Below are 25,334 nucleotides of genomic sequence, written 5' to 3'. Positions count from 1 at the left end.
CATCTTGAAGTGTTTAAGGCTTAGGGACTGTAATGCTACTAAATAATGCTTCAAGCAATTCAACCGCTGGTCTCTAGTTAAATGAGATAATTGAATTCTTGTCAGTTGTGCTCCTATTAGCCTCCAGCTGTTCAAAGGGATGGTTTAAAATTAAAAGAGAAAAATAATAATAAAAGGCATTAAAGCAGACATTGGCTAATACTATTTTTAACTCAGTATTAAATTTCTACATTTGTAATTGAACTATACAAGAGGTTGAGGAGAAAAAACTAATATGACTATTCCTGTTTTCTTGGCTAAACATATGCATAAAGTTAAAAAACAAAACACCATACAATCATAAAAGTAAGATTATAAGCATGGAAGTAACGTAAATGATTGAGCAGAAAACAATAGTTGTAGTTGTGGTTGTATACTTTAATAAAGAGGTTTTTAAGGTCAGGCTTGACAAAGCCCTGGCTGGGATGATTTAGTTGGGGATTAGTCCTGCTTTGAGCAGGGGGTTGGACTAAATGACCTCCTGAAGTCCTTTCCAACCCTGATATTCTATGATTCTATGAATAAGATTAATATTGGGGACCTGTGCCAGGTTGGATCACAGAAACCCCCCTGGGGCTGCCAACTGATGTGCCAAGACTACTTCTGCCCCTGCTTTCCCTGCCAGCTTGGGACTTCAGCACCCTGTCTTGCTGAGCCAGACATGCCCATCTGCTCCAACGTAGACACAGGGGTCTGAACCACGTTCCCCAAAGCTGCAGACTTAACTGAAAGCGGCTTACAGAAGTGTTCCTGTCTTTAACACTCAGATGCCTAACTCCCAATGGGGTCTAAACCCCAAATAAATCTGTTTTACTCTGTATAAAGCTTATATAGGGTAAACTCATAAATTGTTCGCCCTCTATAACACTGATAGAGAGATATGCACTGCTGTTGGCCCCTCCCAGGTATTAATACATACGCAAGTCTGAGTCTAACACAGTAAGAAAACCAAGTACAGATAAAAACCTCACCCTTAGAGGAATTCCAATAAGCTTCCTTTTAGAGACTAGTCTCCTTCTAGTCTGGGCCCAGCAATCACTCACACTCCCAGTAATTATTGTCCTTTGTTCCAAGTTCTTTCAGGTATCCTTGGGGATGGAGAGGCTCTCTCTTTAGCCAGCTGAAGACAAAATAGAGGGGTTTAAGTAGACTTTCTCTTGTGGATGGAGACCCCCTCCTCTCTCCTATGCAAAGTCCAGCTCCAACATGGAGTTTTGGAGTCACATGGGCAAGTCATATGTCCACGCATGACCCAGTTTTTACAGGCAGCAGCCATTGCTTACCTGCTACCTTGAATGTCCTCATGTTGACTTCTTACGTGGATTGGAGCCTTCCAAGATTGTCCCTTAAGTGCTTCTTGATTGGGCACTTAATTTGCACATTCCTTTCTCAAAGAAGCTGACCAAATGCTTTACAAAGGCTACTTAAAAATCAAGCCAGTACACAGCCAACATTAATAACTTCAAATACAAAAATTATACATGCATACAAACAGGATTAATAGATTCAGTAGATCATAACCTTTACAGAGATATTTTATATGACATATGTAGCATAAAAATATTTTAGTTATGTCATATATACATTCATAAGCACCTTTCCATAAAGCCTTATGGGGTGCACCATCACAGGATGGTCCAACCAGATCAGATAAAATAAAAACTGACCCTACATATTACCTACCTCATAAACCGAATCTGCATTTAAGGCCAAATTCCTTGCTAGTTGACACAAATGGAAGTCAACAAATAAAGTTTCACCAGCAAATAATTTGGTCCTCAATTCAGCTTTGGTTTAACTCCACTGAAGGCAACTGATGGTGGTTTTCCAGCACAAAGAATCTGGACCTGCAGCTTTTTGTTTCTGTATTTATTTTGTGGCAGGATGAACCTGGATTTAAACAAAAAATGATGAAAGAAAGAGAATATTATATTTTAATCTCTCTTGTATGCCTGTGTATTTTTCTTTTTCAGCTGGGACAGGCAGTGATAATCTCAGGTATTTCATGAGCGAACACACACTTGCAAGATTTCCAACCTTATATTTGCTGATTCAAGATGTATAGATAAGTTCAACTAAGCACTTGAACTTCTGGGTACTTAACCCAACTTCTGAACCACAGACAGACCAGAGCCAAAACTGTGGCTCCAAACCCAATGAACTTTTAAAAAGTTCTGGTCTTGACCCAGACGCCACAGCTTGCCCCTCTACCTGGGATAGGTAGAAAGTGTGAACCCCAGATCTGAACATCCCAGAAAATTGGGAAGTATAAATCCAGATCTCACTTTTGAAGTTCAGACCCATAATAGCATGTGGATGGCTTACATATAAACAGACCATAACAATAAATAGCTAGGAAACCTCCTCCTTCCTTCTTCAAGGAAGATCAGATAGTCAACAGAATTGGATTCTCATTCATTCACATGCATTTATAGCCCTAAGATTATCCATATTTCATCTGCAATTCTGCAGATGGGGCCACCACTCAATTATGAAAACAGAGTATGTGATGGCCCCCCCTCTTGTGTTTGCTCACATTTTCCTCTGAGAAACTCTGTGCCCTAAAGGAGGGAGGGATAGCTCAGTGGTTTGAGCACTGGCCTGCTAAACCCAGGGTTGTAAGTTCAATGCTTGAGGGGGCTACTTAGGGATCTGGGGCAAAATCAGTACTTGGTCCTGCTAGTGAAGGCAGTGAGCTAGATTCAACAACCTTTCAAGGTTCCTTCTAGTTCTAGGAGATAGAATATCTCCATTTTTTTAAAAAAGTGACATTTTGCACCCCATATTCACCATGGTGATATAATTAAGATAAGTTTTGTACAAAATATGCATTGTGAGGTATCATTTTTAAAGTTTTAATCGGTTGAACATTGATATCCTGTTAAGTTGTATGTGCTATCATTGTATATGAAGTTACAAAGTTTTGCTATGTGCGTGCCACTGAAACATGTTATGAAGTTGGGAACACCTACAAGCAGTCTTTCAGGTACAACAATAAAAAGGCCAAACAACATTGATGGCCCATTGAGGAGAATACAAACACTCACAAGGATTATTCCAGGAACTGTGAACAATGGAAACCTCTCAGAAAGAGCATAAGGATTACCCCAGGAACTGTGTACAAAGGAAATCTCTCAGAGATAGCACAGCAGCAATGGAGACTGTTTGACTAATGGCATAGCAAAAGATCTTTCCAGCAAGCTGGAAGAAGATGTAAAAGGGCAAAGTGACATCATCACTGGGTCTCACTCCCCCTATAACACAATACCTGTAAACACCTGAGACAGAATTGGGGAAGGGGGTTCCAGATGAGACAGAAGAATTCCTGCCCGTGTGTGCAAAAGCAGTAACCTACTTGTACTAGGTAACAGGGTGAGACACAGCTTGATACAAATCCTATCTAGTTTATAAAGCTTAGATTGTGTTTTGTTTTATTTCTTAGGTAATCTGCTTTGATCTGTATGCTCACTACTTATAATCACTTAAAATCTAACTTTCTGTAGTTAATAAATCTGTTTTGTATTTTTTACCTAAAACAGTGTGTTTTGCTAGAAGTGCTTGAGGAATCTGCATAGGGACAAAAACTGGTGCATTGTCCTCTCCACTTTGAGGGAGTGGCGGACTGAGTAAAAACCTATACTGGCCAGACTTTTGACCAGGGCAAGACAGTACAGCTCTGGGGTCCTAAGTTGTGGAGCTGTAGGGTTGAGCTCACTGGAATCTCTCTATTGTTAGTTCATGAGTGGTTGAGGTGAAGCCTTCATGTAACTGCAGTTGGGTGTGTCCCCACGTGTGTAAAGGTTTGTGTGAGTGCAGGACCAGGAGTGGTCTGCAGCTTGTCACAACCTCACAGTGTGAGCGGGGACCTAGATTGATATGCCAGGGGTTCCCCAGTTCCTGGCTGCACCCCCGGGGAAGTCCATCACATATACTTCTATGATTTTCTTTGGTTGTTGCCAGGCCTACTTTTTGGTATTATGACTGATTTTTTTTGTCCATTTTTGCCATGTGAGTTTTCAAGGGCTGACTGAGTTGCATAACAACTATTAGGCTTACAAGCACTTTGGGGGACAGGATTAGAATTCAAAATGATGTTGACAAATTTTAAAATTTGGTCTGAATACAACAGGATGAAATTCAGTAAAGACAAGTGAAAAGTATTTCACTTAGGAAGGAAAAATCAAATGCACAACTACCAAATGGAGAATAACTGGCTAGGTGGTAGTACTGCTGAAAAGGATCTGGAGGTTATAGTGGATTACAAATTGAATGAGAGTCAATAATGTGATGCAGCTATGAAAACGGCTAATATCGTTCTGGGGTATATTAACAGTAGTGTTGTATATAAGACACAGGAGATAATTACCCCACTCTATTCAGTGTTGGTGAGGCCTCAGCTGTAGTAGTGTGTCCAATTCTGGGTTGCATAATTAGGAAAGATGTGGACAAATTGGAGAGCTCAGAAGAGAGCAACAAAAATGATAAAAGATTTAGAACACCTGATGTGACGCTATATAAAAGAAAGTTGACCATGTTTACATGTATCACCACTGATGCACAATTGTGATAAATCTTGTACAAAGTATGTTGTGTAAGGTATCGATATCCTGTTTATATGCTTGTATCATCATTGTATATGAAGTTATGAAACTTTGCTATGTGTTTTTATCTCAAACCTGATGATTTCTGGGTAACACCCCCAAAACAGATTTACATCAAGGCTAGCCAGCCTGCTTGATGGCCCATTAAGGACAATCAGCTCTTCCAGGGACCCCTCCCAAGGTCTCTTCAGGCAGCATGGAGGCAATGAATGCCTCATGACTCAGCAAGGCACATGTGACCCAGGAGTCCATGTTTGTGCCAGTAACTTTCCATGCACCTGGACTAAGAGATATAAATCGCAGACTATGACATCATTCTTTGTCCTCATTCCTGCTCCACATCTCCAGACTATGATTTCTAACAAAGGGAAGCTTTAAACAAAGGACTGATGATCCCCAATCTTTTTGGATGATCCAGAGAGATTCATTGCAAACTAGCAGATTTAACATCACTGCTATTATCCTGATCCACCAACTCTGAAATCAGCTGTAATATATATATGATTTCATTTTAATCTCTTAATAACTCTCTTCCTTTTTTATATATGAATAAATCTTTAGTTTTTAGTTAATAAAGAATTGGCTACCAGTGTGGTTTTTGGGTAGGATCTCAAAATATATTTTCAACCTGGGGTGTGTGTCCGGTTCCTTGGAACTGGAAGAACTTAATATATGTGATTTCTGGTTTTAATAATCATTTGTCACAGAAGTCTGGTTTGTCTTGGTGGTGCATGAGGGACTAGAGGGCCTGAAGGGGATTATCTTCATATTAATTAGTATTGTATTTTGGCAGCACACATTTGTTACTGGCTTGGTGAAATCTTATGATAGAATATACCACCTGTTTGGGGTACATGCCCTGTATTTTCACAGTCTGACCTGAGATAGGTACTCTTAGCTGTGTCCCACACAAGTCAGCATGACACCTGACTTATGAGAAAAAGGTTAAAAAAACCTGGCTATATTTAACCTTGAGAAAAGAAAACTGAGGAAGGAGAAGATAACAATCTTCACAAATGTTGATGGCTGCTATAAAGAGGATGGTGATCAATTGTTCTCTGTGTCCACTAAATATAGGACAAGAAGTAAAGGGCTTAATCTGCAGCAAGAGAGAGTTAGGTCAGAAATTAGGAAATCTTTCTAACTACAAAGGTAGTGAAGCTCTGGAATAGGCTTCTAAGGGAGGCTGCGAAAAACTCATCATTGGAGCGTTTTAAATAGATTGGACAAACGCTGGCAGGGATGGTCTATGTTTATGTGGTCCTGCCTCATCACAGCGGGCTGAAGTTGTTTACTTCTCGAGGTACCTTCCAGCCCTACATTTTGATGATTCTATGAAAACTTTCGAAAGTAGATGTCTGAATTTAGACTCTACGTCCATATTTAGGCACCAAAATAATTTTCTTGATTTTCAGATGTGCTGAGCATTCAAATGAGCAAATTCTCACTGTTCTGAGCAATGGCCCACAGTTTGCCCATTATATTTAGGGCTGTGTGGCTGTATCACCACATGCTACTGGCAAAAAATGTACTTCAATTTACAAAAGTTTTGCCAATCCAAACAACATGTGTGGTCCCAAGTGATGCCATTAATATGCCAGATTCTTGTTTTCCTTCAGGCTCCTATGTACTGCATAAATGATGGAAAGGGGCCTAATTCTGGCCTTAAGTGGCCCATAGAAAAAGTCAGGGTTAGCAGAGCATTCTGCTGGTGAAGAATAACTCTTTGCTGGCATAATGCTGGCAGAGTTGGCTCCTGCTCCAGCTATTCTCTCTGCCCCGCTAGGGAGACAAACCTGCTGTGGTGGACTTCTGCACCAGTCCCGCTGAGCTTATATTGGTCTAGGGCAGGGATCGACAACCTTTGGCACACGGCCCACCAGGGTAAGCCCTCTGGTGGGCCGGGCCGGTTTGTTTACCTCCTGCGAACTGCGGCCACTGGGAGCCGCAATCGACCGAACCTGCAGATGCGGAAGGTAAAGAAACTGGCCCGGCCCGCCAGGGTGCCTACCCTGGTGGGCCAGGGGCCAAAGGTTGCTGATCCCTGGTCTAGGGGGCACTTTAAAAACACAAAGACAGTCCCTGGCCCACATGCTTATTATTTAAATTGAGAAGATGGACAGAGGGTGGAGGAAAGGGTGTATTATCAATCATCTTTTTTATGCAGAGGGGAACTGAAGCCCAGATAAATTGAGGGGCTGATCCAAAGCTTGCTGAAATCAATTGGCGTTTTTCCATTTGTTTGAATGTGCTTTTGTTTGGATTGTGACACCATTGTTTACTTGTTAGGTTGAATGTTCCCAGGAAAGCTCAGATGAGGATTGGCATCTCCAAAGTCCATTGTTAGTTAAGTACTCCCAATTACTTGAATAACCCCTTCCCACTGTGTTGACCAAATCTGTCTTATGCGCTTCCTACAGCAAACTCTTTAAATACAAACATAGAGCCAATGCTCATAACTTCAGATATAAAAATGATACATGCATACAAACAGGATGAATATATTCAGTAGATCATAACCTTTGCAAAGATGTGTTACATGGCATATCTAGCATAAAACATATTCCAGTTATGTCATATTTACACTCATAAGCATATTTCTATAAAGCATTATGGGGTGCAACATCATAATCACACAAGACGTCTGTGGCTGAGTTGAGACTTGAACCCAGATCTCCTAAGTCCTAGTAAATCCTTCCTCTCCGAGATGAGGGAGAAGCAATCAATGCCTGACTCTGCTCTCAGTTACACCAATGTGAGTAAGAGGTAACTCAGAGTTAATGGAGTCCTTCCATTGGTGTAAAATAAGTGTGAGATCAGAATCAGGCCTCAAGGGAGAGTGGGAGGCTTGGTTGGAGAGATGAGCATGGGAGGGTTAGAACAATTCTGTCCCTGCTTATCCTCTCAGCAATTTCCAGTATACATTTTGTGACCACTACATTGACTGTTATCTTTCTAAATAACAAAAGAGCCCCACACTCTGTCCAACCTGCTGAAATCTTTCGCTGAGTTTGTTTTGTTGAATGTGCTGTTTACTTTCTGAGCTGCTGAAGCAGCTTTTTGGACTTCTGTTTCTTACCTGCTATGTCCTCTGGGACATTGAATAATAGACTTAGAATAACAGAGATGCATTTAGTTTTGTCTAGGTTTTTTGTTTGTTTGTTTATTTTAACATGGTATTTTGTTTCAAACTGGTTTTTATTTAACTGGAAATTCATTCCCCCTTCCCCCCCCCCCCCGGTTCTTCTTTCTCGGCTGGAGTGGCATTACCAAGACCCCTGAGGAAGAATATCAGGAGCTACACTTCCCCAGAGATTGAACTGTGATTAGTGATGTCCCATCTGGGAGCTGGCTCCCACCTGGCTCCAGGCAGGAGCTACTCCAGATTTCCTCCTCTGTGCAGGCTCAGTGGTATGTCAAAGTTGCACCCACATTCCATCCCTGCTGCCAACTTCACTACCCTGCATAGGAGGGCATTGGAAGGTGCTCTTCCCACTATGCTGTAACCCTCAGGTGTGCAAGCTATTCAGCACAAGCTATGAACTCACCCTAAGTTTTGACAAATGACACTCTGCCTCCCAACCCAATGCCTCTCAAAAAATGCTGGATGAAACCCTGGCCCCATTGAAGTCAATGGGAATTTTGCCATTGACTACAATTTGGTCAGGATTTCACCTATTCTCTCCTGAGAGATCAACACATACCATTAATGAAGGCTCCATTTGGATTCAGCAAAAGTTAATTAATCAAAGCAGTTTCACCATCCCTGATTTAGACTAACAAACTGGGTGATCTATTTGGCAAAGATTCAAGCACAACAGTATCTTTATTTATGTGAGTAGCCCCAGTGATTTAAATAGCACTACTCATCTCAGTAAAATTACTCTCATTCTGAAGTCTTTGCAGGACCAGGTCTGACACCTTATAAGTTTAAAAGAAATGTGAGGGGCAACTACTACTTCACCAGAGAGGTTTTGTCAGCTATAGCTTTGAATTCTCAAAGGTGTCCTCCATAATTCCTATCAGCAATAACCCGGACTTCTTATTTCTTATGTACTAGGCTGAAATGGTAATCCCCATCTCAGCATCTAAATATTTTTGAAGGCCAATTTTTCCATCGGATAATGGCTGAGTTATCCTTGAAACTGTTCCCATTATACCTCCCCTCTACCACCCATTTGCTGTCTACCGTCACCATTCTGCACTATTGTTTGCCTTTGAATTTTTTTAGCAATTCTTAGAAACTTAGAAGAAATGGTGAGTGGAAGAGTTATAAAATTCAGAAACAAAATCTAGGAGAACTGTTCTAGGAAAAAAGCAAGATGCAGGAGTTGTTAATTAACTGCAGAGATATGGCACTAGTGATTCAAAGTACAATTTAAATAATCAGCACAATACATTTACTTGACACATCTTAGAATTAAGTGCCATCATCTTTTCACTAAAGCACTAAAAGATATAAAATTATTGGGAAAAACACGTTCATTAAATTCTACCATACCGTGAGATACAGATTTTAACCAAAGTATTTAGAATAAAATATTCATGTTTCAGACTATAAGGGCAGTAAATTCTGACAGCATGTGATCTTGGAGAGTACAGTATCTGTGCTCAAGGTCCCAGAGAAGTTATGCTAATTGTTTTTTTGCCTTTGGTTTGGGTGGTTTTTTTTTTTAAGACGTTAAAAAGGCTTTCATTTGATTAAATAAAATATAATGAAGATATTTTAGTCTCTAAAGGTAATATCACTTTTGTGTCACCGTTTCATGGGTTTGTGAGACTTTTTCATTTACAGGTTGGGCTGCAAAACACACAGGGAAAGAAGTCCCAGTGTTTCTCCAGCTATTCCACACATAAGAAAAAAGATGTAGTATCTGATTCACAGACACATAACATTTCCCAATCGCTTTATAATAAATATAATCTTCCCCTTCTCAGACTTATTTTTAGATAACCTACTCTTCCATGTACCTGTATGCACACTCTTCAAGCTCCCAATGATAAACTTGTGTGCCTTCTATAACATTTTGAAGAAAGAGAAGTTTATTAAAATTCTCAGCTACTAGGTCAGCCCTTTACTTTCTCCCTTAAGGCCTGACCCAAGCCAATCTTAGGTCAATGGAAGGCTTTCCATTGACTGTACTGGACATTGGATCAGGCCCTTGATTACTGAACCTACAAAGGACAGGAGCTCTATGGAGGCAGAACACTAAACTGTTGCAGGGAAGGATCACCTTCCACTGTTCTGAATTGCCCATCTGTGACTGAATAAGGAGCTATGTTAAATCCAAAGGTACCATGTCAAGCCATTCCTAGCTAGAGGGACATGTAATGATAAGCTTCTCTCTGTGTGACCTCCTTTCTCATTTTCGTTCCCAGTTACAGCAACCATCTCGAAGATTGGCTCAAAGCTTTACATGATATCTTAAAATGGCTTTCTGCAAAATGACTGAATTATTTTCTTACATTTATGCACTTTTGGTGACTGGAAGGTGGAGACCAATAGCCAAAAAGAGTTATGCAAGTATAGCTGGGAGCAGAATTTGGCTCCATGAATCCAACTGTTTGGCATCATCTTCACTGCAGATCTAGTAATAAACGATGTGCTTGTGATCTACTCTCCTGGTCCTTTTGAACTTCAATTGTGTTTGCAGGTGCGCAGCAACTTTGAAAATTGGGCTAGAAAGGCATGGTCCAGGGGTGTGTTGAGCACCCACAGTACCAATAGAAATCAACAGGAGCTGTGAATCACAAGCGTGTTGAAGTCAGTAGGAGATGTTCAGTACTACTTAGGATCACGACCAAGGGGCCCAACTCCGGGAGGTGCAGACCATCTCCTGAGAATGAAAGGTGTTCTGAACATATCAGGTTTAGACCCTTATAGTCTCTCTCTTTATATTCATCCTCACATGCTCTTTGCTTCTCTACTGCCTACTGAAATTAAACTGGAAAACGATATGCCTATTTCAAAGACACAGAACCAAGTTAAACTTATCCGATCCAAACTGGCAGATTTTTCCATTTCACTCATTTTTACTCCATTAATCCTAAATAAACATTACAAACAATTTTTTTTGTACTTCAAAAGTCTTTTGTTTCTTGAACAAAATAATGTTTGGGAAAACCCCATAATTTTTTATGCCCATAGACTTGTCTTGTACTGTAAATAAAGTTGCATGATAAGAAAACTAATTAGACAAATATTTTTTTTAAACTCACGTTTTTGTAAAATAAAATACTTGCTCAAATCCTCAAGTTAAAAGTCAACTTGTAATATACTATATATGAGCTGAGAGCAGAAATAGAATTCCTGGACAGATTTATGTGCAAGATAAAAAATGTTACCTGTCAGAAATAGCCATAAAAAATTAAATACCTGTCTAACATGAGACTTCAAGTATTGCAAATGCAACATTCATTATCATAAATACACTAGCATGATCTAATTATGTATTCTGTACTAAATTTGTCAGGTAACACAATTTAAAAATGGCACAACTAAATCAAATATGTTCTATTTACCTATTGAGTGATTGTGAAATTGCACATAAAAAGCCTCCTTTATAGTCAAGTTTGAGGTACTACAACTTTGCTGTGGATTTTATTGAATTCTGAAATCATTCTGTGCTAGGTGTGGAGGTGAAATGCAAATATTGGATCATACATTTTCAGGATTCATCATCAGTTTACCATTCTATTTGAGACCTTTCCAACAGCAGAGTGTCTTCATATCTAAACACAAATTGGTGTGTCATTATATAAATGAGCTAACTTATTGTTGTTCATGTTCATCTCACACATACGGGCAAAGTGCTCTCATTTTCCAAGTGCATTTGCCTTTTCCTAAATTGTACATAAAAAGATTAAAGTCTTTAGAATTCACAGTGTGGCTGAAATGGAAAATCAAGGCAAGACTTTACAAAACAGATCTGTTTGTTTTTTTAACCCCAAAATATAATAGAACAAGAATGACAAATCATATGGCTCATATTTACAACTTTATGCCAATAAATAAATTAGCCTGCCCAGCTAGCCTCTAATCCAAAATTTAGAAAAGTAAATGCACAAACAAAGAGCAGCATTATAATCTGGTTAAGGGACTACACTTTAACTTCAGAAACCTAAAACTGTGCAAAACTCATACATTGCTCTTTGCAACATGCTGGATTTGGATCTCTCAAAGAGCCACCTGAGAAGCTCACTTTGAATTGCAATTTCATGGTAACTCCATTACTCCAAATTAATCTCAATGGAAACTCAGTGAAACTGACCTGGTTCATAATGAAACATCAAGTTTTGCCATCCCCTCTCTTGTCTAGCAATAACTCATCTCCTGTCAAACATACCCCAACACACTCATTAGTTATTTTCGGGGAGACCCCAGTGACAGACACACAGTATCAGAGCATAGACAAAGGATTCAGTCTTCCAGGCAAAACTTTCCTTGAAGTCATTAGGAATTTTGTCTGGTCTGGGACCAAAGTAAGGATTCTAAGGAAATGTAACCTAAACTAAGTCTCATTTTTTGCTTTCCCATCTTATGACAGAGCACTAAATGTTAAAGAAAGGATCAGACAAAATTTTGTACCATTAGCTGTTTCTCAACTTCTTGGGTCAAGTGCACAGCTTGTGCTTTATAATCCTTCACCTTGTTTCATTTGTACTGACGCTATTCCACCAATGCTATCCTCTGCAAAGGGCTTGTCCTGACAGAGAGTGACTGCTGACATATCATGTTTGTTCATCCTGTGTAATATGAATAGGTTTTCCAGGAACCAGGTGCATAATTTTTTTCTGTCGTAGCCACACTTACCTATACTTTTCACTGCTTCCTTCTTGTTCTGGTTTGCAAGTGGGTTTCTCCTCCCCCTCCTCCTCCTCCTCTTCCTCCTCATCTTGCCCTAATGTTCCCAGTTTCTTCAGATGTTAGTCTGAAAATTATTCTCACAACGCCTCTTATCACAGCCTGTGACATCTGGCCAGGAGTTCTCAATGGGACTTGTAAAAAGATGCTAACGTGAAGAAAATGGTCTAATTATGAATTATTATGATGATGATGATCATGACTACTCCTGGACACTCTAACAATGATCAGAGCCCCATTGTGCTAGACACACATAAGTCTACTCAAGACAGTCCCTGTTTCAGAGCTCACAATTTATTCAAGACATGAGATAACAGGTGAATAAAAAGATTCAACATGACTGTAAATTCTTTACAACTTTTAATCTGATATGAATAAAGTAAGGGCCACATCCACAGAGACATCTGCATTCTTTGACTTTACTTTCATTGAATTCTCTTAACATGAAAATGCAAATGTATCTTTCCTAGTATGGAAAATAGAGTACTGAGAGAGCCTATTACATAAATAAAACAACCATATCATTATATAATGCCCGATTTATAACAAAAGAGTATAGGTAAGAAGATAATAGAGGCAGGTTAGGAGAAAAAAACCAAAACCCTGCACCAAAATTCAATATTCACCTCAACTCCCGAAACAAATAGGTCAAATGAACAAACATGACAGGCATGCAGAGATCGGGCCATCCCAGATGCCAAATACACACAATACATCTCCAGAAATGGCTACCACAGAAAATCTGATTAATAGTTATAAAGGGATTTTTCTCATATTTTGTAATATCCCAGGAAAGCAGCAGTCTATAAATCACTGCATGACACTGTTTCGCTTTCCTAGTTCATCAGTATAATTATTTCGGCTGCCATTGCTGCTCTCAAGAGTCATTTCTTCTTCAATTTATAAAAATCATGGAAGGATTTGGTGTACCAAAAACCAGTAACTATACCCAAATTGGTTCTAAGGGCTGTCTCCATCTAGGGGCACTGTCCCACCAAGAGACTTTGGCTGCAATTCAGCAAAGTATTTAAGTATGTGCCTAACTATGGCCTGGTCTACACTATGACTTTAATTCGAATTTAGCAGCGTTAAATCGAATTAGCCCTGCACCCATCCACACAACGAAGCCATTTATTTCGAAATAAAGGGCTCTTAAAATGGATTTCTGTACTCCACCCCGACGAGCAGAGTAGCGCCAAAATTGATATTGTCATTTTGAATTAGGGTTAGTGTGGTCACAATTCAATGGTATTGGCCTCTGGGAGCTATCCCACAGTGCACCATTGTGACCGCCCTGGACAGCAATCTGAACTCGGATGCACTGGCGAGGTAGACAGGAAAAGCCCCGCGAACATTTGAATTTTATTTCCTGTTTTCCTAGCGTGGAGAGCACAGGTGACCACAGATAGCTCAGCTCATCAGCACAGGTAACCATGCAGGCCGATAATCGAAAAAGAGCACCAGCATGGACCGTAGGGGAGGTACTGGATCTGATTGCTATATGGGGAGAGGATTCAGTGCTAGCAGAACTTAGTTCGAAAAGACAAAATGCCAAAACTTTTGAAAAAAATCTCCAAAGGCATGATGGAGAGAGGCCACAATAGGGACTCAGATCAGTGCTGCATGAAAGTCAAGGAGCTCAGACAAGCCTATCAAAAAACAAAGGAGGCAAACGGTCGCACCAGGTCAGAGCCACGGACATGCCGCTTCTACACCGAGCTGCATGCAGTTCTGGGGGGGCCACCACCACTACCCCACCTCTGACCATGGATTCCGAGGCGGGGATAATCTCATCAGCTACACCTGAGGATTCTGCGGACGGGGAAGAGAAGGAGGAGGAGGACAAGCTTGTGGAGAGCACCCAGCACTCCGTTCTCCCCAACAGCCAGGATCTTTTTCTCAGCCTGACTGAAGTACTCTCCCAACCCTCCCAAGCCAGTATCCAAGACCACGACCCCATGGAAGGGACCTCAGGTGAGTTTACCTTTTAAAATATAAAACTCGTTTTAAAAGCAAGCATTTTTAAATGATTACTTTGCCCTGAGGACTTGGGATGCATTCGCGGCCAGTACAGCTACTGGAAAAGTCTGTTAACGTGTCTGGGGATGGAGCGGAAATCCTCCAGGGACATCTCCATGAAGGTTTCTGGGCAGTGCAACCTTATTCCGTCCTCCATGGTAGGACACTTGACCGCGCCATGCTTGCAGCAAGTAATCTGGTATCATTGCATGACAAAGCCTGCCAGCGTATGGTCCCGGTGTTTGCTGGCATTCAAGCAACATCCGTTCTTTATCTCGCTGTGTAATCCTCAGGAGAGTTATATCGCTCATGGTAACCTGCTTGAAATACAGGAATTTAATTAAGGGGACAGAGGTGGCCGTTCCTACTAGGCTGTTTGCCTGTGGCTGAAAAGAAATCCTTCCCTGCAGTTAGCCAAGCGCAGTGTGTGTGTGGGGGGGGGGAATTGGCCCAGAGCTTTTCGCGTTTGGCTAGCAGGGATCTTCCCTGATACCAGCCACACGGTGGGGGGAGGGATAAAGCGATCATCCAGAGAATTGGATGGGGGGTGGTTAGTTTGTTTTCTGCTGCTGAAGGTTAACAGGAAAACCGCAATACTCAATGGGGTTTGCTTGGTATGTGGGAAAGGAGGGTGAAGAAGCCGAAAGACAATGGCTTACCATGGCCACATGCAAGCGGAATTCTGTTGCCCGGACCTGCGTCTGTGATCTCTAGCAGCAAAGCCACAGGAACTCAATATTAAGAGGCAAAATGCGACCTTGCACAGAAATCACATGTGCTATGTAATGTGAATAGTGTTGGTCACCGTGAAAGAGTATAAGCATTGTTCTGCAAAATGTACCTTTTTAAAAAATTCTCTCCTTTTTTCCTTCCCTCCGGCAGCTGCAAATTCTTCAAGCCTCCCTCCTCCGTCCCGAAGGCTATCTCAGATAAGGTGTCAGAAAAAGAAGACGTGAGATGAGATGTTCGCAGAAATCATGGAATCCACCCACAGTGAAAGAGCTCAGCCGAATGAGTGGAGGGACAAGGTTTCAAAGTATAGGAAAGAAGCCAGTGAACGTGAGGACAGGAGGAACCAATGTGAGGAGAGGAGAGACGCTTGAGATGAGAGGTGGTGGCAGGAAGATCAGAGGAGGCAGGATGCAACGCTGGGGCTGCTGCGTGAGCAAACAGACATGCTCCGGCATCTGGTGGAGCTTCAGGAATGGCAGCAGGATAACAGAGTGCCGCTACAGCCCCTGTATAACCCCCCCTCCTCCCTCACCATGTTCCATAGCCTCCTCACCCAGACGAGTAAGAATGCGGGGGGAGGCTCCATACACCCTCCCATTCCACCCCAGTGGACAGCCCAAGCAAAAGGCTGTCATTTTTTAAACCTTTTTTTTTGTGGCTTTTTCCTTCCTGACGATCCTCCTCCCAAACCCCACCCAGGTTCTCTCCCTCTTTTTATAATCAATTAATAAAGAATAAATGATTTTTAAATGATAGTGACTTTATTTCCTTTGAAAGCAAGCTGGGGGAAGGGGGAGGGTGGGTTCCTTACAGAGAATGAGTCAATAAAGGGGGCGGGTTTTCATGAAGGAGAAACAAACAGAAATTTCACACTGTAGCCTGGCCAGTCATGAAACTGGTTTTCAAAGCTTCTCTGATGCACAGCACTTCCTTGTGTGTTCTTTTAATTGCCCTGGTGTCTGGCTGCGCGTAATCAGCAGCCAGGTGATTTGCCTCAGCCTCCCACCCCACCATAAAGGTCTCCCCCTTACTTTCACAGAGATTGTGGAGCACACAGCAGGCAGAAATAACAATGGGGATATTGGTTTGGCTGAGGTCTGAGCGAGTCAGTAACGATCACCAGCGACCTTTTAAATGGCCAAATGCACATTCTACCACCATTCTGCACTTGCTCAGCCTGTAGCTGAACAGCTCCTGACTCCTGTCCAGGCTGCCTGTGTATGGCTTCATGAGCCATGTCATTAAGGGCTGGCTGGGTCCTCAAGAATAACTATTGGCATTTCAACATCCCCAACGGTTATTTTCTGGTCCGGGAAGTAAGTCCCTTGCTGCAGCCGTTTAAACAGATTAGTGTTCCTGAAGACGCGAGCATCATGAACCCTTCCCGGCCAGCCCACGTTGATGTTGGTGAAATGTCCCTTGTGATCCACAAGTGCTTGCAGCACCATTGAAAAGTACCCCTTGGGGTTTATGTACTGGGTACCCTGGTGCTCCGGTGCCAAGATACGGATATGGGTTCCATCTATCGCCCCACCACAGTTAGGGAATCCCATTGCAGCAAAGCCATCCACTATGACCTGCACATTTCCCAGAGTCACTACCTTTCGTAGCAGCACCTCAGTGATTGCTTTGGCTACTTGCAACACAGCAGCCCCCACAGTAGATTTGACCACTCCAAATTGATTCCTGACTGACCAGTAGCTGTCTGGCATTGCAAGCTTCCACAGGGCTATTGCCACTCGCTTCTCAACTGTGAGGGCTGCTCTCATCTTGGTATTCTGACGTTTCAGGGTAGGGGACAGCAAGTCACAAAGTTCCATGAAAGTGCCCTTATGGATGCGAAAGTTTCGCAGTCACTGGGAATCGTCCCACACCTGCAACACTATGCGGTCCCACCAGTCTGTGCTTGTTTCCCGGGCCCAGAATCGGCGTTCCACGGATAGAACTTGCCCCATTAACAACATGATCTCCAAAGCACCAGGGCCCGCGGTTTGAGAGAATTCTGTATCCATGTCCAGGTCCTCATCACGCTTGTCACTGCGCTGCTGTCGCCACCGCCTCCTTGCCTCTTTTTTCTGGTCCTGGCTCAGCATAAACTACACGAGAATGCGCGAGGTGTTTACAATGTTCATGACTGCTGTCTTGAGCTGAGCGGGCTCCATGCTTGCCGTAGTATGGAGACTGCAGTGTTCACCCAGGAAAAAAGGCGCAAAATGGTTGTCTGCCGTTGCTTTCATGGAGGGAGGGGTGAGGCTGTACCCAGAACCACCTGCAACAATGTTTTTTGCCCCATCAGGCACTGGGATCTCAACCCAGAATTCCAATGGGCAGGGGAGACTGCGGGAACTATGGGATAGCTATGGGATAGCTACCCACAATGCAACACTCCAGAAATCGACGTTAGCCCCGGTACATGGACACACACCGCCGAATTAATGTGCTTAGTGTGGCTGCATACATTCGACTTTATACAATCTGTTCCCAAAATTCGAATTATATAAATTCAGATTAATCTCGTAGTGTAGACATACCCTTTAAGCATGTGGGTAGCCCACTGAATCAGGTATTGTATAATATAATGCACTGCTTTACAGTGATACTCAATACACCTGTGTGTTAATTTGGCCAACCCAGTTTGCATCATACTATAAATTTGCTAGTGAAATGACTATTATGCATGTGCCATTAAACAAATTAAATGTAAATGCTAACAGTTATTCAGGTAGAATCCAAACCAAACTACATTGTATCTCAACTTGTATGACCAGCCCAAACTCACGCCATTGCCCTGTGGTGAGAAGGCAACTAGGGTGGCTATCTCACTCCCATTCCAGCTAAAAGAGCTGCATCCTAAACAACCCATCCAGCAAGGGAAGGATTTGTCTGGCCCAGGCATGGTGGAAGTCAGCCAAAAGACTAGCTTTAAGGACCCCCTCACAAGTCCAGTCAAGGGGGCATGCCAGAAGCAGGTTCAGAGCTGGAGGAGAATAGTTGGTTTCAGAGCAAAGCCCTGTGGAGCTTCTGGGCCATAGTGCAGCTCGGAGGCTGCCATAACTTACAGGCCTGCTGGGGCTTTTCTAATCCTCAGAGCAACCCAAGATCAGCTGAGTATTTCAGAACCCACCACCACCAGCAGCTTGGGCTTTGAGTTCAGTAAGAGCTGCAGCATAGAGTCTCACCCCAATGTATGTATACTGCAGTGTTCGCAGTATGGAACTGGCTTGTGCTGTGCTGAAATTATTGTAGGGCACAAAAATCTGACTTGAAAAATAACTTAGAGTGGATTGATCAAGCAATGACTCCCTCAGTCACCAATGTCACAGACCTTCAAAGGTGGAATACACCGACATCAGCAACACAGTAGAATTCAGTCTGCTGCCTATTGTACTTCATTCTCTTGGGCACTAGTTTAAGTCTAGTAATGCATGTAAACCATTGTATTTTCCAGGCACTGACTAGTTGCCTACCATATGTTTGTAGACAATAAAAAGGCACAATGTTCAACACTGGAGTATCCCTTGGCAGAGACACAATTTATCATTACATACATTCAAGAGAAACAATACTTATTTCCCTAAACATTCTAGCAGAAAGAAAGCCTGATCTGTTACACAATGTAGTATTTTAAAAAAGTATAAATATGTAACAGCTGCAATGGTTCACTGAACTATGATATTAGCACACAGAGTTGTATGGCTCTTGAGAATTGCAGTTCAGCATTCAGTACTACCAGCTGAATAGTCACATTCAAAACCATTGTCAAAAGCAATATGTCTTGATTCCCCAGATTAAGAGTGTCTCCTTGATTGCCCTCTGTTGTGGGACAAAAAAGTCCAAGGGACAAAGTATTTTGACAAACCTTATGCCAGTGAATATGCAGAGCAGCCACCGAATAATACAGGACTTGGCCAAGGGAAAGCCTTTTGAAACAACATAATTACCATTTCCAAGTAGAGCCATTGTTTTATTTCCAAGACTGAAACTAGAGATCAAACACATTAAGAATGAACCTGAACATTTTGGATTCTCTTTTATGTTAGCTGCATGCTTCTTGGTTTTCGCCATGACTAGAAGCAGCAATACCTAAATACTAATAGGAAAGATGTTCTTGTGGTATTTTCAGCCTATCCATGATCCCAGAAGTACTGAAAAACTCTCAAGAAAGCACAAGCTCATGAGGTTTTGGGGAATAATCCTGTACATTGTTGAACACCTCCTCAAACAAGTGCCCTCACCTGTCATGGAAGTCAATGATGCCCAGTACTTTGCATGATCAAGCCCTTGAAATAAGCTGAGTTAAGCATTTCAACCTGAACCTCAGAACATACAGGGTAGACTTCTGCACTCACTTATACTCTATTGAAACCAACAAGAATTGCACGAGAAGTTAAGTCAGTGCATTTTGGAACCTGAGGTTTGTCCAACAATGCCTGCAACATGTGTGAAACAAAAAGGGGGAAAAATTCAGATAAATGGGGAAAAGAAAAACAAAGATAAATCACACCACTAATTTGCCTCAGATATATGAGAGAGAAAGAGAGCGAGAGAGAGAGAGAGAGAGAGAGAGAGAAAGAAAACCAAGTTAGAAAATAAGCTTTGTAAATACATCATTCAAACGAGCATTCGACATGAGTTAGACTAGTCCATGAAGATAATTACCTTCCTAGAAAAGCAATTAAATCAAAGGCTTTTGTCCATTTTTAAGCACATGGTAGTGTTTGAAAGACATGACTACAGAATTAGTTCCAATGTTACAATAATTTAGATTTTTGTACAGTACTTACTAATCAATATTAAGTCCTCTGTAATAATTGAGAAGTGAGCAGCTAGCACTGGAAAACCCAGACTCCAACCATGTGCACCCAAGCATTACATTTCACTAGAAAATGATTAGATTTTTTTTTACCTATTCATAAGGAATTGGGTCTTTTGAAATTAGTGTTATCTTTCAACACTGTTAGTCTGCTTTATTGGAAAGAAGGTTCTATCTTTTCATTATAACTTTTGGCTGCTCATCTCAACTGATTATTCATTTTACTTGAATCCTTCTTCAAGAGGTGTCAAGGACTCTTTTTGTCATAGAAACCATTAATTTGCATTTAAAAGATGGAAATAAAATCTTCAACTAATTATAATCAGTGACTATGTCTGTATGCAGACGTCTTTGTATATTCACAAAAGAGGGAACAGCAGTCACCATTCTATTTTATTTCTCGGTGTTTTCACCAAAATTATGTTTTAATATTACTCTTCTCCTATGCATCATATTCTCATTCACACAGGCCATTTCTGCCTATATTTTTGTTTTATACTTTTTGAACATTCTCTGAATTCCGGTGTTGAATAGTTTTGATCCTTTTCTTTTAAGTTTAATTGGCTTACCTTTTTCCTGTTTGTCTGTCTTTGGCTTTTATGTTATTTTATTTTATGTGAGCAAAGTACAAGATCAAAGAAAATGCAGACCTCTTCTTTTACAGTTCAATACTAAATATAGTTTTCAGATTCTGGGAACAGACATACTGTAGTGTATAGGTATGTAAAGAGTAAAGGGTGTGTATATACATATGTATGTAAATATAACTGTGGAAATATTTGCACCTTAATACGAAATAAGTAAGAACATTAGTAACACATTACTGTGTTTTTGTTTATTTATAAATAATGGTATAGCTCTAAAAATTTGGGGCCAAATCCTACTGGTGTTGCTCATTGATTTCAAAGCATTTTGCCTGATTCAGAACTGAAGGGTCCAATCCGGCATACGAACAGCACCCAAAACTTTCCTCAACTCAGTGAGATCTAACAAGGACTGAAGAATTTTTATCCATTGAAAGCGAATAGTGGATAGGGTAACAAGACAAATAAGAAGGTGCAAGGAGGGTGGTTGTGTCTGGGGTACACTAATAAATATTGATTGTCTTAATATTTCTAGTAGATGGGGAAAATAAAAAAACCTTTAGAAAAATATACATTTGAGTGATCCTGGAAGCGCTGACTCATATTAGCCCTGCCTGCATCTCAAAAAAGAAAGATAAGGACAAAGATAAAAGTTTTGGGTTAAAATAAGAAATGTCCTAAACCTTGAACAAACCCAAGCTCAAACACTAAGTAAGTTAACTGTTTCCAACCCCCTCCCTCCACACAGAATGAAATATCCATTATAGGAACAATCTCACAAGCCCCACCTCCCCTTCCAGAGTCTGATCCAAAGCCCATCAAAGTCAGTGGTAAGATTCCCAGTGGGCTTTGGATCAGGAATTTCATGCAGAGTTTTCATCAAATCAGTGGGAGTTCCCTGGGCAGAGGAGATTGCAGGATCAGAATATTGCTAATAGATGTTAAAAATATTACAATAACACCATTGCATCTCTGATCATTTTAGTTGCTGACTTTTGTTACACAAATAGGTCCTAATACTACGAACGACTGTGTGAGTTGACCCCTGAACTCATGTAAAGCCCTACTGAAAGCCCTTCTATCATGCACACCTCCCCTTCAATTCGTATAGAGAGAGAGACATAGAAACACTGTGCCGGGGAGAGGGGGAGATCCCATCCTGTCCACCCCATCCTTCAAACTGCCCTCTGTCTCTAGGCAATGAAACTTAAGGGCTGAAGTCCATAGAGTTGCCCTGGTTCTACAGCCCAATGGCCGAAGTCTATGTAGTCGCCCTGATACACAAGACAGTCAAGTCCCATAACCTACATCAAGCGGGTTAGCCCTTCTCTGCAGAGCAGTGAGGCCTAGTGGCCCAAGTCTACAGAGTTGCCCTCTGAGCAGGGCTGTATGGCCTAGCGGCTGGAGTCAATAGAGTTGCCCTCCAGGCAGGGCTGTGTGGCCTTGCAGCCAGTTGGGATTTCTGGGGGCCACCACTTGGGGGGAGAGTGTGGCAGCCAGGTAGGGGGACCCGGGCCCTTCCTTTTCCACTGGGTCCCAGCCCAGAGCCCTGTCAGTGGCGAGTGTGTCCACCAGTGGGTCAGCGGGGAGCCGCCCACCACATACTGACCCTCCTCAGGACAATGGCTAGTTCCTCACTGGGCTACTTCCTTCTCTTGGTGGCGGTGTGTGTGTTTTCGGGGTCTCCGGGTTTCTAGGCCAATGCAACTCCCTGTAGTTCAGACCTCCCTGTGACATCCGCAAGTAGCTGGACATCTGCTTGTGTCTCAGCACCTCTGGCTTCTGGGGTTCCTGGGCTGGAGCCAGTAAGGCTCCAGTGGTCAGCCCAGAGAGCTGGGCTGCTCCCTCTTATACTGGTGCTACATCCGGAGCATGCCCAGTAGGGACGTGGGGTCGTGGCTTCCTCTGACCACAGTGAGGAGTTAACCCTTCTCTGTCTAGCAGGGTGAGTCCACCCCATCTCTCATATGTGCACGCGCGCGCGCGCACACACACACACACGTGTTATATATAAACTGAAGCCAATAGAGCTTTCCCCAGATACAGTGGTATGCCCGTGCACAACAAAGTTGTAGGATCTTTGGCAGCCTTTCAAATGTTTCAGTCAATGGGAATATGGTGTCTAAATCCTCTAGGAGGCTTTGAAACTCTCAATCAAATTTACCACTAATGGAAAACACTAGCTACAGAAAGGACTAACAAAATCATGTTTATCAAAATTCAACCAGTTTTCCTCTAGCTCAAAAATGGCTGCAGCCCTCAAAAAATAATATGGAGGGGGGACAAAGGAGGTTGAAAATCTATGTATGAATTGTCAACTGAATTTTGAATTGAAATCATTCATAGAATTTCAGGGTTGGAAGGGACCTCAGTAGGTCAGCTAGTCCAACCCCCTGCTCAAAGCAGGGCCAATCTTCAGACAGATTTTTACCCCAGTTCCCTAACTGGCCCACCTCAAGGATGGAACTCACACCCCTAGGTTTAGCAGGCCAATGCTCAAACCACTGAGCTATCCCTCCCCCCATTATTAACACTTCATAAATGGGGTTTACAGTGGAAGTACTCACAGATTATTAATTAGAATGGTGATATTAGAATTCTTGATTCCTAATATTTAAACTTTTCTTCACAATGATTATGACAGCAATAACAACAACATGCAATAACCATAATTAATCTTATTAGTGCATTATAATGATGATGATTATTGCTATAGGTCATAAATTAAGACAGAAAAATATTGTACAAGATGTTCTCTGAACATAAATAGAAATGAAGAATGTTTTCCCAACACAATGGACAAGGCAACAGCTGCTTCCTTGGTGCAAAATAGAGGGATGATCATATAAAGATGCAAATGAATATTCTTTCACTAACCACAGTGAAGGTTGGATATTGCTGGTATGAATTTTAATTTTTCTTAACATGGGAAGACAACACTCACAGGCTACTGCAAGCCAGAGGAAGTTTATTCTTTTCACACAGAAAAAAGTTCTAAAGCTTATGAAATGGCAAAGGAACACTTTTGTTATTATTTAAATGATATTTTAAAATATACTTTTACAACATAATTACAAAAGTATGTGTATGTGCGCACGTGTATAAATGATACACACTGTATCACATGTACACACTCACTCTCTCCATATACACAAACCCACTCCTCGTGTGAAGGTGAAATCCTCAAGAGAAGTTGCAGAATTATGCGATGATTTTTTTCATGCACCTTTCACTGCCTTACTGCCTACTTATTCCATGTTCCCCTGAGTCTTATTCTAACATTCCACTCAACTAAGCAGATTCAAACAGCCACCATTTATTCTAAAGCAACATTTTGAAGAAATATTCCTTCCTTTTCCCCTCTAATGTGGAATTTCACCATTCTTACCCCTTCCAGAGGCTCCAGTTGGGTAAGATTCAGTACTGAGCCAGTGCAAGATTTAAAGTCCAATATCCTTTGGACTTCTAGAATAACTAGAACTACTGACTTCATGCCCTTGGGATAGGAGATTCCCCCTTCTCAATGGGGATCCAGGTCTCATTCATAGCCCTGACAGACCCAAAATTACCAAGTTTAAATCATGTTGATTTATATATAGAAAGCCATTCTATCAGATACACCTACCCATCAATCCATGCCTTCCAGGCTTCCTTATTTCAAATCTTTTGTAAGAATTAATCCAGACAACCTGAAAATGAAAAGGTACAAAATGCAGCAGCCTGTTTGTTTAGCCACACAAATCACACATTACCTCAGCGTTCCGTTGTTTGCTCTGGCTGTGCATTGAATGGACAGTGCAGTTCAAGGTCTCTGTCCCAAAATTCAAAGCCCTCCATGGGACTGGCCCTAGCTATCTGAGAGATTGCATCTTCCTCTACAATGACAGTGTCCCATGCCAGCTATGTTCCTTCCTGTATGGAACAATGAATAGCTGAAGAGTTTCAGAGAGATTATTTCTAGGTGAGAAATGTGACCCACATCATCTTAAATATTTCTGGATGTCCCTATAGTTGTTATCTAGTCAGTTCCAATTGGATGCAAGCATTCATTCCTGTAACCCACTCTGATGCAGAAGTTACCAATTTTTTTACCTGAAAATATTCTGTAATGAAACATAATTAGAGTTTACTGGGATATGCCCCAATACACATGCATAACGCCCACTATTCTCAGTTACTATCACTAGGGGTTACATTCACACATGGAAGGGATGCTAACCACCCACTGAGAAATACATTATTCTATAGTAATGTTACTCCATTTTATAGCATTCCAAGTAACACATTTAGGCTTTGGAGAGACTAAAATATTTTATATTCATGCACTGTATTTTTTTCTACTCTATCAATCTAGGTTAATGCAAGTTGATGAGAACAAGACCGAATCTGAAATAGAACAAAATTATAATATCACAACTCTAAAAGGAAAATGGCAGGAAGCTATCATTTGAAAACATCTAAAGAAATACAGTGATAAGGTTTAAACTTCAATTGAGAAACTGCATCTGATTTTGCTTTCAAATGGAAACCCACAGAAGACACAAAACACAAGAGTCTAAAAGTATGCTAATCAGTCAGAGAATCTGTGGATGCTTCCTATGTATAGATTTTTTTTTCATATGCAATTTCAATGAGGTCTTAAAAAAAAGAAGAATGGTTTAGTCTTTGTTTTTTATTAGGAA

The 25,334-nt window shown here is 41.4% G+C and overlaps 1 long non-coding RNA gene across 1 annotated transcript; it reads right to left on the bottom strand.

Annotated features, from left to right (window-relative positions):
* Positions 1 to 1,101: 1,101 nt before the first annotated feature.
* Positions 1,102 to 24,357, bottom strand: LOC117882266. Its single transcript, XR_004646966.1, has 3 exons — positions 24,278 to 24,357; positions 1,723 to 1,929; positions 1,102 to 1,159 (listed from the first exon to the last, which is right to left on the bottom strand). It is a non-coding gene; the product is annotated as an uncharacterized LOC117882266 (long non-coding RNA).
* Positions 24,358 to 25,334: the final 977 nt, after the last annotated feature.

This window comes from Trachemys scripta, chromosome 8 (assembly GCF_013100865.1).
Source record: "Trachemys scripta elegans isolate TJP31775 chromosome 8, CAS_Tse_1.0, whole genome shotgun sequence".
Classification (NCBI taxonomy): Eukaryota; Metazoa; Chordata; order Testudines; family Emydidae; genus Trachemys; species Trachemys scripta.
Note: the sequence above shows the minus strand (reverse complement) of the source record. Positions and strands in the feature narration are given on the sequence as shown.